The sequence below is a fragment of the Dysidea avara genome, chromosome 1, assembly GCF_963678975.1.
Source record: "Dysidea avara chromosome 1, odDysAvar1.4, whole genome shotgun sequence".
NCBI lineage: Eukaryota > Metazoa > Porifera > Demospongiae > Dictyoceratida > Dysideidae > Dysidea > Dysidea avara.
This window is the reverse complement of record NC_089272.1, coordinates 29902880-29918916: the sequence shown is the minus strand read 5'-3', so window position 1 is coordinate 29918916 and position 16037 is coordinate 29902880. Positions and strand designations below refer to the sequence as shown.

Below are 16037 nucleotides of genomic sequence, written 5' to 3'. Positions count from 1 at the left end.
ATTGATGCGGGCGGTGGACAGGAAACAAGGTATGGATAAATGTTGGCCTAAAAGGCGGATAGTATGGTAGAGGGTACTGCTACCATGCTCCATGCATCCAATTGAGTTACCACCTTAGCTTTACAAAGCTGTAGAATCTCCTCCTAGCTTGGCTCATGTTTAAAATCGATGCAAGTTGTAAGCCTTGCTCACCCTCGAGCGTGGCGAAGCGCAAGAAGATCTATAAGACTCTGTGGCAGACCCGCATAACTGACAAAAATTCTGTGATTCGGCAGCTAGCAGCGACAGCGCAATGGTTAGGAGTGGGAGCACAGAAGCTATAGGCCGGGGATCCACTCAGAGATTTTCAGAAGCTTTTTTTCGGCTTTTTACACTTTTTGAGTTTAAGTTACAAGTGGGCCCAAAAAAATTAGCACTGGCCCAGCTAGAGCCTATCATCAGTACCCAAAAAATAGCAGTGAATCGTTACCAGCTGGCCCAATGCACAAGACTATTAGCTAGTTGATCATCTCTTTTAATGCATTATATTATGCCGGAAATAGGAACTATGCTTTATCTACACAAGGCGCGTGCACCCACACTAAGATTGGCATGTGCCTGGTTTAAAGGAATTGTTTTTTCGAATAGCATGTGTGTAAGATTGTTTTCGGGCAATTAACTGGGATTTGTTTCTTAGTTGAAATTGTAAGGTTTCATTAATATTTTGGTCATTTTTTGGTGCATTTTTGTGAAAGATTGCCCTGTCTATAGTACACATGGCCTGTCAGTGGACCATACAATTTAAAGCAAACAAGTACAAATAGTTGTATATTATGGGGTGCCGTTTGTACCAAAATTGTACAAAAATGCCTTATTTATAAACTATAACCATACTTTATAAATCAATGCACTACTTTATAAATCATGAACATATACTTTATAAATCATATGCATGATTTATAAACCATATACCTGATTTATAAACCATATACCTGATTTATAAATCATTGACATACTTTATAAACTATAACATTGATTTATATAAATTATACATGTGATTTGTAAACTATAACTTATTTGTAAAGTATAAACACTGATTTATAAATTATAATATTAATTTATATATCAATATACTACTTTATAAATCATGTGTATAGTTTATAAATAATACACATGATTTATAAATCAATAACATACTTTATGAACCATACATGCATAATTTATAAATCATCATTATGATTTATAAATTGTACATGTCAGATTAATAAATCATAAGTATATTTTACAAATCATCATCACGAGTGACTTAGTTTGGTTATTGTTGTATTTTATAAATCATTGTCGTGCTTTATAAATTTAACACATACTTTACAAATCACATGTACAATTTACTTTTGTAAACTAATACCATGATATATAAATCAATAGTGTAATTTAGTAGCCATATGTTGTTGTTTAGTATCAATAGTTAGAATTCATATCAATATTGCTTAGATGTGCATCAAATGGAAAGCATTTGTGGCATGTGATCCAACACAGGATTCAGCACACTTAGTACAAGCTTTGGCAGCTGTTGTGAGCACTTGCACTAATGAGAGCAACCTGGCAAAGTGGAGTATCACCATTACCAATGCCCCTGCCAGTGGTCCCACCAACTATGCCACTGTTGTCACCAATTATGCCACTGTTGTCACTGACTGGCTTGAGCCCAAATCCTACACTGTGTAAGAGTAGCCAGCAAGAGTAGCATAATTAGTGGAATTACTGGCAGGGGAGTTACCCATGACGATGACAGGGGCATTGGTAATGGTGATACTCCACTTTGCTGGGTTGCTCTCATTAGTGCAAGTGTTCACAACAGCTGCCAAAGCTTGTACTAAGTTTACTGAATCCTGTGCTGGATCACATGCCACAAATGCTTTCCATTTGATGCACATCTAAGCAATATTGATATGAATTCTATAACTATTGATACTAAACAACAACATATGGCTACTAAATTACACTATTGATTTATATATCATAGTATTAGTTTACAAAAGTAAATTGTACATGTGATTTGTAAAGTATGTGTTAAATTTATAAAGCACGACAATGATTTATAAAATACAACAATAACCAAACTAAGTCACTCGTGATGATGGTTTGTAAAATATACTTATGATTTATTAATCTGACATGTGCAATTTATAAATCATAATGATGATTTATAAATTATGCATGTATGGTTCATAAAGTATGTTATTGATTTATAAATCATGTGTATTATTTATAAACTATACACATGATTTATAAAGTAGTATATTGATATATAAATTAATATTATAATTTATAAATCAGTGCTTATACTTTACAAATAAGTGTTATAGTTTACAAATCACATGTATAATTTATATAAATCATTGTTATAGTTTATAAAGTATGTCAATGATTTATAAATCAGGTATATGGTTTATAAATCAAGTATATGGTTTATAAATCATGCATATGATTTATAAAGTATATGTTCATGATTTATAAAGTAGTGCATTGATTTATAAAGTATGGTTATAGTTTATAAATAAGGCATTTTTGTACAATTTTGGTACAAACGGCACCCCATAATATATACCCCTACTACAACACAGTTACTCATCCTCACTTGGTTAAAAGCAGGTTTTGTATTTTATTCCGTCCACGCAATTCAGACCATATATGGTAACATTAATGCTCGTCCTTCCCATGTGTGGGAAAGCAGCTATATATACATATATATATATATATATATATATATATATCCTTAAACTTTGGACTTTGACTTGAAGGCAGTTAACAATTGAAAGCAGCTGTGCCAAGACTGCATGTGAGTCAGCGTTGAAACCGGGTCACTACTGCTGACCAGGATGACCCGCTGACCCGGATAGCAGCTGACCCGGATAGCAATCCGGGTCAGACCCGGATGTGACCCGGATTGCTTAAAATCAGGGCGCACACCACGAGCACACGCCAAGAACTTCCTTCTGGTGCAAAACGAAGAGTGTAGACTGGCGCTTGATGGCTTTAATATTGTGCTGCAGGATAGTGTACTGTAACCATTTATAGCACTAATACATGTGCAATGCAACAATATTTATACGAAAAGCCAAACTTTCTCCAGCGATTAGTGGGCGTGGCTCAATAGAAAACTGCAAACAGCTACCATGTATTTAAGAAATAGGGGAGTGGCTCCACTGATGCTTGAATGTAGCAAAATGCAAATATAGTAAGTGGGCGTGGCTCACGAAGGACTAGGAGTGCAATGCACGGATCATTGCACTTTGATATCTTCAAATTCTAATCTTCACGTTCCACGTGATCCAATCCGGGTTAGACCCAGATAATTTTTAAAGCGGGTCAGACCCGGATGACCCGGACAAAACGTGACCCTTTTTGTCACGGACTGACTTACATTAGTATAGCGTTATATAGAATTAGTAGTGTATGATGTAATGTAAATGATCACGTGATTTAGTGTGTGCAGTAAATAGACTTGAAGGTTAACGACAGGCTTGAGTTATCCGTGAACTACGAGGCAATCCTTCACGTAGATCGCTGCAGAAGGCTACTACTATCACGCCGTCCCCCTTATTTCTGGTGCTGTAAAGGGAGAAGATTCGTTTCGCCTTAGTCTCATTGTTAACCCGCTACTTAAACGTCGTGGTACCGTGGCAGTTTAACGGTACCAACTAAGGCAAGCGAAACATTTTCAGAACATTTCTTTGTTTGTTTCATCCACAGCAACGCCGACTGGAGCCTCTACCATGGCCGATGAACTCAAACGCCTCGTTCAGTCTCGTCGTGGATACCGTGCTCACCTGAAACGTCTCTTTACCTCTACCAACGAGTTACTGGAACGGTGCACCACCTCTACACCTGAAGAAGACGATGCTGACACACTCGACGAACTGATCTTACAGCTGGACAGGAAGAAAACAATACTGACAGATTTAGACAAGCAGATTTTGGCTTTAACCAACGAAGATGAACTGGAAATGGAGGTATTGGAATCAGAAGAACTTCAATCAGAAATATCAAGGACTCTGTCAAAAGGGAGGCGACTACAGAAACGTCTTCAGGTACTGGAACTACCCATATCAGTTGTACCACAGCCTAAGGATACAGAAACACACCGCCCACCTAGTGCTAGTATCACAGAACCACCAGTAACACTAGAATCTAAAACAGACACAGTTGAGACCAAAGATGCTTCACGTTCCTCTGATACTTCATCACTGACAATGAAAGCAGATACAAACACATCAGCCAGTCCTCATCCTCCTACCAAAGCGTCACAGGTCACACAGGCAGTTAACACAACCGTGCGATTACCCAGGCTTGATTTACCTACTTTCTCCGGTAACGCACTGGAATGGCAGCCCTTCTGGGATGGCTTCGATGCCGCTGTGCACAGCAACCCTGCTATTTCTGAAGTCCAGAAGTTGAACTATCTCAGATCACTTCTTCGCGGTGAAGCCTCTCAAGTTGTTGCTGGATTTTCATTGACAAGTGACAATTATGAACACTCGTTGACACTCCTCAAAGACCGCTATGGCAGCTCTCACAAGTTAGTTGCAGCCCACATGCAAGCCTTTATAGATCTTCCAAAGCCCCCTAATACACTCACTGGCTTGCAGCAGTTTTATGACACTATTGAAAGACATGTAAGAAGTCTCTCCTCCTTGGGCAAAGCCACAGACACCTATGAGAATCTATTAGTCCCAATAATTCTAAACAAGTTACCACCGGCTACAAGGAAGACTATGGTTAGAGAACATGACAGCGATGAGTGGACCTTGACAGAATTACAAAACGCAATCAAGAAGGAAGTCAGGGTATTTGAATCAGAACTTGTGACAGGTCATGCCTTTCAGAGTACTCACCCCACTGCAGCCTTTCATGCTGGCACAAGTAAGGCCATCAACAAACACACAGGACGATCCAGTACACCTGCTCAACGCACATGTGTTTTCTGCAAGGGAACCCACTCCCCTTCAGATTGCCAGACCGTAGCAACCAGTCAAGCACGCAAGGAGCTGGTAACCGAGAAGAACCTCTGCTTCAACTGTCTTGGGAAGCATAAAGTCAGTGTCTGCAATTCAAGGTATCGCTGCCGCAAGTGCCAACGTAAGCACCATACCAGCCTTTGCAGTGAAGCCAATTCGAAGAAACAGGAGACCATTCGACCTGGACCCAACACTGAATCAACCTTCTCTTACCACAGAAGGATCCTTGAGTACCATTGTCTCAGAACCAACCACATCAGCTTCACTACACCTGGCAAGCAGCAACACTTGCCTGCTCAAGACTGCAGTAGCTACCATTTCAGCTGGAGGCACATATGTGGAATCAAATATCCTCTTTGATGAGGGGTCTCAACGCTCCTTCCTTACCAAAGGCTTAGCAGAATGCTTACAGATACAACCACATGACAGTATAGAACTTTCCCTGTCCACCTTTGGTAGTGGTACCAGCAACACGAGCAAGTTTGATGTTGCAACAATAAACCTCCATAGTATTTCTGGTAAACTGTTACCATTAACCGTCCTGATTGTGCCGACAATTGCCGCACCGATACATACAGTGGATCAAACATCACTCACGAACCTCCCCTATCTCAAAGGATTACGTTTGGCTCACCCGATTCCTCCAACTGATCAATTTTCTATCACTCTACTAATAGGAGCTGACCAATATTGGAACATTGTGGAGGACCATGTGATCAGAGGCAATGGTCCTACTGCCGTTAAATCCAAACTCGGCTATCTTCTGTCAGGTCCAATAGAGACACCCTCTGCAAGGAAGCCAGTTGTTAGTTCATTTCATGTTGCAGCTCAACCTACTCCTAACCTAGAGCAATTCTGGTCTGTAGAATCGGTAGGAATCACGCCAAAGGAGGAATCCACTAACAGTACTCTTGACACATACATTGCCAACAATGTGACACGCTTGACTGATGGTTCATACAGTGCTCGTTTCCCATGGAAGGACAATCATGCTCCCCTTCCGACAAATCTCTCAACTTGTATTCACCGAACAAGAACATTGGCTCGCAAACTGGCACAGAATTCTCATTTACTTGCCAAGTACAATGACATCCTAGCTGATCAGGAGCAGCGTGGCTTTATCGAGAAAGTAGAACACCCAACCAACACCTCTAGATGCCACTATATTCCACATCATGCTGTCCGCAAAGACTCACCTACTACCCCGCTTCGGATAGTTTATGATTGCAGTTGCCATCAAGCCAGGAATCAACCAAGTCTGAATGACTGTTTGCTCACAGGCCAACCCCAGCTGAATGATCTGTGCTCTATCATTCTTCGTTTCCGCCTTCACACCATTGGAATATGTACAGACATAGAGAAGGCATTTCTGCACATCTCTCTTCATGAGGATGATAGAGATTGGACAAGATTTCTGTGGCTGAGTAACCCAAAGGATCCAGAGAGTGAGTTTGTAACTTACAGATTTAGAGTAGTTTTGTTTGGTGCTGTGTGCTCACCTTTCATGTTAAATGCTGCCTTACACTGTCATTTGTCCCAGCACAACTCACCCATTGCCCAGAACATGCTCGCCAACCTATATGTAGATAACATAGTGTCTGGATGCTCTTCAGAATCAGAGGCTGTTCAGTTATACAAGAATGCTCGATCCATAATGACAGAGGCACATTTTAATTTAAGAAGTTGGGCATCAAACAGCTGCAAACTCACAGAGCAAGCAACCAGAGACAAGGTAGCAGACCTGAGCAACCCAGTCAATGTCTTGGGACTACAGTGGGACACACAAGCAGACACTCTACACCTCACGTCCAAGTCACCTATTCCAAGTATCACTTCACTAGTCACAAAGAGAGAAGTGTTGAAGGAGTCCTCCAAGGTTTTCGACCCACTAGGACTGTTGTCTCCCGTGACAGTCAGAGCCAAGATATTTATGCAATCATTGTGGCAACGTAACTTGGACTGGGATGAACCACTATCCGACGAAGACCAAACACAGTGGCTGAACATAGCAACGAATATCCAGGATGCCAGAAGTGTACAGATCCCCAGGCAGTACTTCCCTACAGTCAATTTGTCAAATCAACTTGACAAACTTCACGTGTTTGCTGATGCCAGTCTGACAGCTTATGGAGCAGTGGCTTTCATTTGTAGAGGAAATAGTACTTCATTCGTCATGGCTAAGTCCAGGGTCGCACCCCTCAAACCACTAACATTACCTAAACTTGAGCTGATGGGTGCTCTCACAGCAGTGCGACTATGCAATTTTATTTTACAAGCTCTTCACCCTCTCAGTTTATCCACTTGTTTCTGGTCAGACAGCCAAATTGTCCTGCACTGGATACAGGGTGAGAAACGGACCAACACATTTGTAGCCAACCGCATATCTGAAATTCACCACCTCTCAGAACCACATGCTTGGCGATATTGCCCAACACAGGACAACCCTGCAGATTTGCTGACCAGAGGAATCACCGCTTCACAACTGAAGTTGTCTGAATTGTGGAAACACGGACCCCAGTGGCTTGCTTGTGATGACAGTTGGCCTACTTGGCAGTACTCACCTACTGTTGAACTGCAAGCATTAGCCGTCACTGCCACAGAATTTCAACCATCCAATGCTTCAGAGTCACATCCTACTGGTATTCAATGTGTAATTGACATCTCCAAACACAGCACTCTCTCCAAGCTACTAGCAGTGTCAGCCTATGTGTTGAGATTCATTGCAAACTGCCGAGCACAACATCAGGAAAGATCAACAGGACCATTGACACCTTCTGAACTATGCTACGCTGAAGTGAAGTGGGTCAAGACAAGCCAACAAGAAGTTTACAGCAATGTTCTAGTCAACATTACTACCAAGTCTCGTAGGAAGAGAAACACCCTTATCCGTCAGTTACGCCTGTTTCTTGATGATGGACTACTTCGTTGTGGAGGCAGAATTCACAATGCCCCCCTAAGTGCAACTGCCAAATTTCCTTTGCTATTACCACCAAAGCACCATTTAACATCTCTCATCATCTTAGATGCTCATGTCAGATTGTTTCATGCCGGCACCAATTCAACCTTGACTATGATCAGACAGAAATTCTGGATCCCAACTGGAAGGCAACGTATCAAGTCAATCCTCCTCCACTGCACTACTTGTCGTAGACACATGGGAAAGCCATACACCATTCCGGACCCTGCACCACTACCAGAGATCAGAACACGTGAGTCTGAACCCTTTGAGGTCACAGGTATTGATTTTACTGGTGCAATGTATGTACGACATATGAATTCAGAAGCCAAAGTGTATGTATGTTTATTTACATGTGCTACAAGCAGGGCTATCCATCTCGAAGTTGTGACAGACTTGACAGTGGAAACATTTCTACTTGCATTTAGGAGGTTTTCTAGCCGCAAATCCTTACCACAAATTCTGGTGTCCGATAATGCCTCAACATATACAGCAGCTGCAGAAGATCTACAACAGCTATTGAAATCAGACCACCTTACCGAAGCACTGGGGAGACGTGGTGTGCAATGGCGTTTTATACCAAAACGTGCTCCTTGGTACGGTGGCTGGTGGGAGCGTCTAATTGGTCTCACCAAGATGGCCCTGAAGAAGGTGCTTGGCAGATCAAGAGTTTCACTCCTAGTCCTTCAAACACTGGTGGTTGAAGTTGAGGCCATTCTAAACAATAGACCTTTGACATACGTGTCCTCAGAGCTAGACGATGATGAACCCCTAACCCCATCTCACCTTTTACATGGTCGTCGTATTGTGTCACTTCCCCACGAGTATGTAATGGAGCAAGAAATAGATGACCCCACGTTTGGCAACTCCTCAGAAGTAACTCGAAGAGCACAGACACAAGCAGCTCTGCTAAATCAGTTCTGGTTCCGATGGAGGCACGAATACCTCACCTCACTCAGAGAACATCACAGAGCTTCAGGGAACAATGACCAACGAATCAAGCAAGGTGACGTTGTATTAGTGTATGATGAGAGCCCTAGGATTTCATGGAGATTGGCAGTAGTGGAAGAGTTGTTGAAGGGAAATGATGGACTGGTCCGGGCTGCAAACATTAGAACAACACATGGAAGAACTAATCGTCCTATAGCTAAACTTATTCCCTTAGAAGTATCCTCTAATCTGACAGCAAGTGACAAAACTTCTCAGTCTCATGATAAACTTAACAGTGCAGCCAACAGTGAAGATAAGAATAGTGGAAGGGAACGTCCTAAACGAAGAGCCGCAGAGAGGGGTATGGACAAGGTAAAACACTGGATCAAGGAACTTGGCGCCCCCCCCGAGGATGTCACGGACTGACTTACATTAGTATAGCGTTATATAGAATTAGTAGTGTATGATGTAATGTAAATGATCACGTGATTTAGTGTGTGCAGTAAATAGACTTGAAGGTTAACGACAGGCTTGAGTTATCCGTGAACTACGAGGCAATCCTTCACGTAGATCGCTGCAGAAGGCTACTACTATCACGCCGTCCCCCTTACTTTTGACCCTTTTGACCCGGTTGACCCGACCCAGTTTCAATGCTGATGTGAGTAGCCTTTCCAGTGGACTTTTCACTTAACGTTTCAGGTATATTCTACAATTGAAAAATACCATAGTAACTAGGCCTCGTATGCTTGCAGGAAAAGTGTTTCTCATCATCTCCAACACGAGGGATTCTCATATGCTGAGTGCCATTTCTAAAAGCAGTAATTAGTTTAGCTTCAAAAAAGTTAGCCATTGGCATGTTGGATAATTATAGTGGTTTTTCTGACAGAGTAGATTAGGATGAGATGTATATTTTGTTCTCGGTGTGTGAAGACACTTACTATGTTAGATGTATTAGTATACCACTTATATGAGATCGTAAAGGCCTTAACTTAATTTTTTGGCACTAACTCTTATAATAAATTTAAAATCTCGAATAGAGTCAACATCGGCAAAAGTTCATGGATTTAGAAATCAATTGCTATTAGAAAAGTAATGAGTTTGGGTTTCATAACCTGAACTTAAAGTAACAAAAATGAAGAGCACCGCTGAGGCTTTCTTAAAGAGATATATCAAAGAATGACAAGCTAAACAACAGTCGAGAAGAGCAATATACTTCTGTGCATATTGTGATGTTTTAAGAAAAATATACTACCTTAGCAAGAATATACAACTTATTAATTGAACTGATTCATAAGTCTACACAGCATAAGAGAATACGTTTATCAAGTTATTAGGGATTGAACCACTGTATGAGTAAATTTTGGCCTTACCTTATATGAGGTGATTAGGTACATCAAATGTGTAACGCCACATTAGGATGCCATCAATTTTATGAAACGTACACGTTCATGCAAAACACTCATTGTGTTCCACAGAAACCAAATATACTGTCATCAAAATACCAAAATTTCCATTGGCCATGTAATATTTCTTATACTGTAGCTATAGTGCCTTGTTTTAGATGTAGCACAACTTATTATGTAATACATAACACACATAACATAGCTATGAGTTGAACAGTTACTTCAGATTTCTAAAGAAATGAATGCACAACATTTCAATTGAATGAGTCAGTGAAAAGGGAGGCATGTATCATTGTTTTTAGTTTCAAAAAGTGGATAAGACACATGCACATGAATAATAGTATCTATTCCAGTGTCTACATTGGTTGATTCATGTCAACCCGTGATATCACATCAACCAGCTGGTGCTATGACATTGGTTGACTCATATCAACCTCTGTTGCCATATCAACACAGGTTGATATGAGTCAACCAATGTCATAACACCAGCTGGTTGATATGGCAACACAGGTTGATATGAGCCAACCAACGTCATAACACCAGCTGGTTGATATGGCAACACACGTTGATATAAGTCAACTAATGTGCACCAGCTGGTTCATGTGACATCACAGGTTGATATGAGTCGTTATTGTTATTATTATCTACTTTACCAGTTAGGCACTGGAGTCAACCAATGTCATAACACCGTTGGTTGATATGGCAACACAGGTTGATATGAGTCAACCAATGTCATAACATCAGCTGGTTGATATGGCAACACAGGTTGATATGAGTCAACCAATGTCATAACACCAGCTGGTTGATATGGCAACACAGGTTGATATGAGTCAACCAATGTCATAACACCGTTGGTTGATATGGCAACACAGGCTGATACCGTATAGCGGGTTATGTGTGTGACATTGGTTGACTCATATCAACCGGTGATGTCACATCAACCAGCTGGTATTGTGACATCGGTTGGCTCGTACCGTACACCGGGTTTTTGTTGTGAGTCCAAATTTTTTCAAGGCTACTGAAATAGCCTCTAGTATAAATTTCTGCGGTTGCTACATTTGCAAGACACAAGTGATTTGTTATAGCTTTTGCATGTTTTGTTACAGGTATTTTACAGCAAAAAAATTGCTTGTCAGAGCTTCATTTGCAAATTTTGCAAACCTTTGGACTTCGCACACATAACCCGCTATACGGTATCAGCCTGTGTTGTCATATCAACCAACGGTGTTATGACATTGGTTGACTCATATCAAACTGTGTTGCCATATCAACCAGCTGATGTTATGACATTGGTTGACTCATATCAAACTGTGTTGCCATATCAACCAGCTGATGTTATGACATTGGTTGACTCATATCAACCTGTGTTGCTAGCTGATGTTATGACATTGATTGACTCGTATCAACCCGTGATGTCACATGAACCAGCTGGTGTTATGACATTGGTTGACTCATATCAACGTGTGTTGCTAGCTGATGTTATGACATTGATTGACTCATATCAACCAGCTGGTATTATGACACTGGTTGACTCATATCAACCTCTAATGTCACATCAACCAGCTGATGCTATGACATTAGTTGACTCGCATCAACCTGTGATGTCAACCAGCTGATGTTATGACATTGGTTGACTCATATCAACCCCTGATGTCACATGAACCAGCTGGTGTTATGACATTGGTTGACTCATATCTACCTGTGTTGCCATATCAACCAGCTGGTGTTATGACATTGGTTGACTCATATCAACCCGTGATGTCACGTCAACCAGCTGGTGTTATGAAATTGGTTGACTCATATCAACCTGTGTTGCTAGCTGATGTTATGACATTTATCAACCTGTGTTTCCACATCAACCAGCTGGTGCTATGACATTGATTGACTCATATCAAGCCGTGATGTCACATGAACCAGCTGGTGTTATGACATTGGTTGACTCATATCAACGTGTGTTACTAGCTGATGTTATGACATTGATTGACTCATATCAACCCATGTTGCCATATCAACCAGCTGGTATTATGACACTGGTTGACTCATATCATGATCAACCTCTAATGTCATATCAACCAGCTGATGCTATGACATTGGTTGACTCATGTCAACCCATGATGTAACATCGATCAGGTGGTGATATGAAATTGATTGACTCATATCAACCTGTGTTGCCAAATCAACCAACTGGTGTTATGACATTGGTTGACTCATATCAACCCGTGATGTCACATGAACCAGCTGGTGTTATGACATTGGTTGACTCATATTAACCCGTGATCAGGGGTGTAACTAGGATTTATGTGTGGAGGAGGCAAGGCTGTATAATGTGGGCAGTGTCAGGGGTGGGTCTAGGATTTTGCTAAGGGGGGCACACTCACTGCAGTGTGCCGAAATGCGAAGCATTGAGCCTTCTAGGGGGGTCTGGGGGCATGCCCCCCCAGGAAATTTTTAAAAATTAGATGCTATTTCAATGCATTTTCACTATTATCTTGTAACACACAAATACTACAATAACAGAACGTATAATCTGATCTGTGCAGGTAAATCTGTCTGTCTTCCTTTAATCATGCTCACAGTCTATGGATCATGATCATTAATGATGATCACACATGACAGCTCTTCACTAAATGGCTCCCATATACATAGTACATGTGCAACTTATTATGTATGCACTTTGCTATCTATAAGTAACGAAGAATGATATGAACTCAAAGTAGCATAGATAATATTAGATTCAGCAACTAGATCAGTCAACCTGTGGTTTCCGAAGGTGAGCACATGGCTAAAGTTATACAGCCAGGTGAAAGTTAATTGTGAATGGTGCTTTATTTTAATGTTTCAACCATCAAAACTTTCACCCTAAAATTGTGATGTGATATCAGGCATACAAGATAAGTAGTGGAAAACTGGTAAAAGAAAGTTATATACTTGATTCTAGTTGTGTCCTTCCTAAATGTATGCTCTTACATGGCTTTGTTGTTAAAGTAATCATGTACATACATACAAAGTATTCAATTTAGAAACAGCAATGTCTCGGTTATAAAAAAAAGTTATTAAACTCAATTATTTTTCTATCTTGTTTACTTAGTGTAGTATCAACATCGCCTGCCTGGAATACCCGTGGAACAACATCACTTGCTTAGCATCCAGTGGAACAACATCGATCACTTGCTTATCATCCAGTGGAACAACATCGATCACTTGCTTATCATCCAGTGGAACAACATCACTTGCTTAGCATCCAGTGGAACAACATCGATCACTTCCTTATCATTCAGTGGAACAACATCGATCACTTGCTTATCATCCAGTGGAACAACATCGATCACTTGCTTATCATCCAGTGGAACAACATCGATCACTTGCTTAGTGTCCAGTAGAACATCCTATATGCATATTACACACATTACTATTATATTTGCTTCACATAGCAAATCACTAATAATTACACTCAACAGAGACACTACACTATCTGTTAATACATGAAGAATGGTGCACTAGCCTTAAAATTGTCTACAGTGTTGATAAGCACAAATTTGACCTAATTTTGGAAACCCTGCACAATCAACATTTGAGATTACACCATACACAAGACGACTACACTACAATTTCCGTGCTAAAACTCAGTTGTAATGTCTGCTTTCTAGGGATGCGTTTCTGTGGGCTTGTAACGATATAATTATAAGTTATTTTACAACATGTTCACCCTTTAGTAGTAAATCTGACCGTAGATAAAAGACGCTATGATCTGACGAAGTGATCGTCCCGGAGAATACAGAGGATCGAATAGTTCTTGCGCGTCAACAAATTAAAAGCGGAAGTCAATCAATTCGAGCCAATCAAATCACTGTAAGAGCTTTACTGTAATCACCACAACAGTCAGGTTCGCATGAAGACATAAATCAAAGTAGAGCAATCAATGTTAATCTTGAAATGGCATCCGAAAATATTCAAAAGTTGAAACAAAGTGATTTGATTGGCTCAAATAGAATGTACGTGACTTCTTTAAATTTTTGACGCGCAAGAACTATTCTCTTTAAGCACGTGTAAAACAATTCTCTCACGTGCTGACATTAGGCTGGGCTGGCCAGCGTGCCCGTGCTGGGACTAATACTAGTACTAGGCTTCCCAGCAAGGAATACGGTAATGAAATCGGCTACCAGGGTAGTACTTTTACATAATTAGTGCCGCGAGAATAAGTAATTATATTCTACATTAAAAATAATTATGACACGAGATTAAGGTAGGCATTCCAGCCCGATTTTAAAATTTTGAAAAAACAAACTTAATATATATGCTCAACTGATAGAGTAATGATTGCTGATTTCAGAATATGATTACATAGTTTGTTAAGTTGGAGTTTGCTCCTTTGGCAAGCACAGAGCTTAAAAACCGAAAAAGGTACATTTTCCTCCAGGGTTCCCCATACATTTTATAGGTAAGAATAGCACATTGTCAATAAATCCAGGAAGCCAGCTAGTACCTTGGACTGACCTAAAATGGCAGTTGCTCCATGCTGCAAGTTTGTACAAGTATTGAGAGTACTTTTGGGGTTTGTTGAATCTCAGTGATCTTTGAATGCCTTGTGGCGGGCAAAAATATTTCACCTATTGCACACATATCATGGTGGATCACTGGCAAGTAGTAATACCAGGTGAGTCAAGATTGGGTGCTAATCAACTTTAAAAGGTAATTAAACAACCCAAGTAGAGGTTTCAGAAAGATCCAAAGTACCTTAGGTGGCGTTGTGGTTTCAATTATGTCATTGTTATGCCGCCTTTGAAGTGGCTGATAGTTTGAGGATGGTGACCATAGCCATTACAAATTGCTGTGTAGCTGAAAATCACTACTCCACACAAAGCAACTGTGTGGTTCAAACCATAGATAATAGAGTAAAGGGATAGGAAACGCAAGCGATTTCCGGTTTGATTTCCGTTACGCGTGACTTGAAAGGACAAGACAGTTTTGTGAGAATTAGTGTTCTAAGCAGCGTAAATAGTAATCCGACAGACTACAGTAAGTATTTAGGCCTATGTGAGAGATTTTGGCGAGAGAATTCAGACCGTAGATTTTGTAACAAAGCGTATCGAATTAACCGTGATTGTTACACGCTGTCACACTTTCGCTCATCGTACCTTCATGCCTCTTCCATACCGCTTCTTTTATAGCCGGTTCCACTTTCGAATCTTGTGGTAAGCTAGGCGTGTCACCAACACAGTCTTTTACCGTTGCGTTGTACTGCAAGGTGGTTAAAACTTTTGGTTAAAAATGGAAGATACTTAGTCGTTTCTTCAAGCAACAGTTCCTGTTTTGCTCCGATATTTCCTCTGGTTCCCTCTGTTAAATGGTAAGGAATAGGTTTATCACAGTTAAAAGGATAGAATATATTTACGAAGAAAGTAAAGTGGTTTAAAGTAATTTTTGGGCCGTTTTTTTCACTTTCAATCTCCTTTACTTTTGCGTATAACTTCCTTGAGGGTTGGTACCATCCTAATTCCCTCGATTACTTACTTGAGTTCACTGTAGCGAAGTTTCACAGTCGTTGGTTACAAAATTCTGTCGTTACAACAATTTGTTTCTCTTTGATACAAGCGCAGCAAGCGTAACGAGTATGTTCGTGACGTACTACACGGAATTCCAATAGAAATGTACGTATTTTGTGACGTCACGTTATTGCGTTTCCTATCCCTTTACTCTATTATCTATGTTCAAACTAAGCTGTACACATAATCACTGTAGTTGTACCCA

The 16037-nt window shown here is 40.5% G+C and overlaps 1 protein-coding gene across 1 annotated transcript in view; it reads left to right on the top strand.

Annotated features, from left to right (window-relative positions):
* The window catches only part of LOC136261137 (uncharacterized), a 258251-nt gene that overhangs the window by 22421 nt on the left and 219793 nt on the right, over positions 1–16037 (top strand). The window lies entirely within an intron of this gene.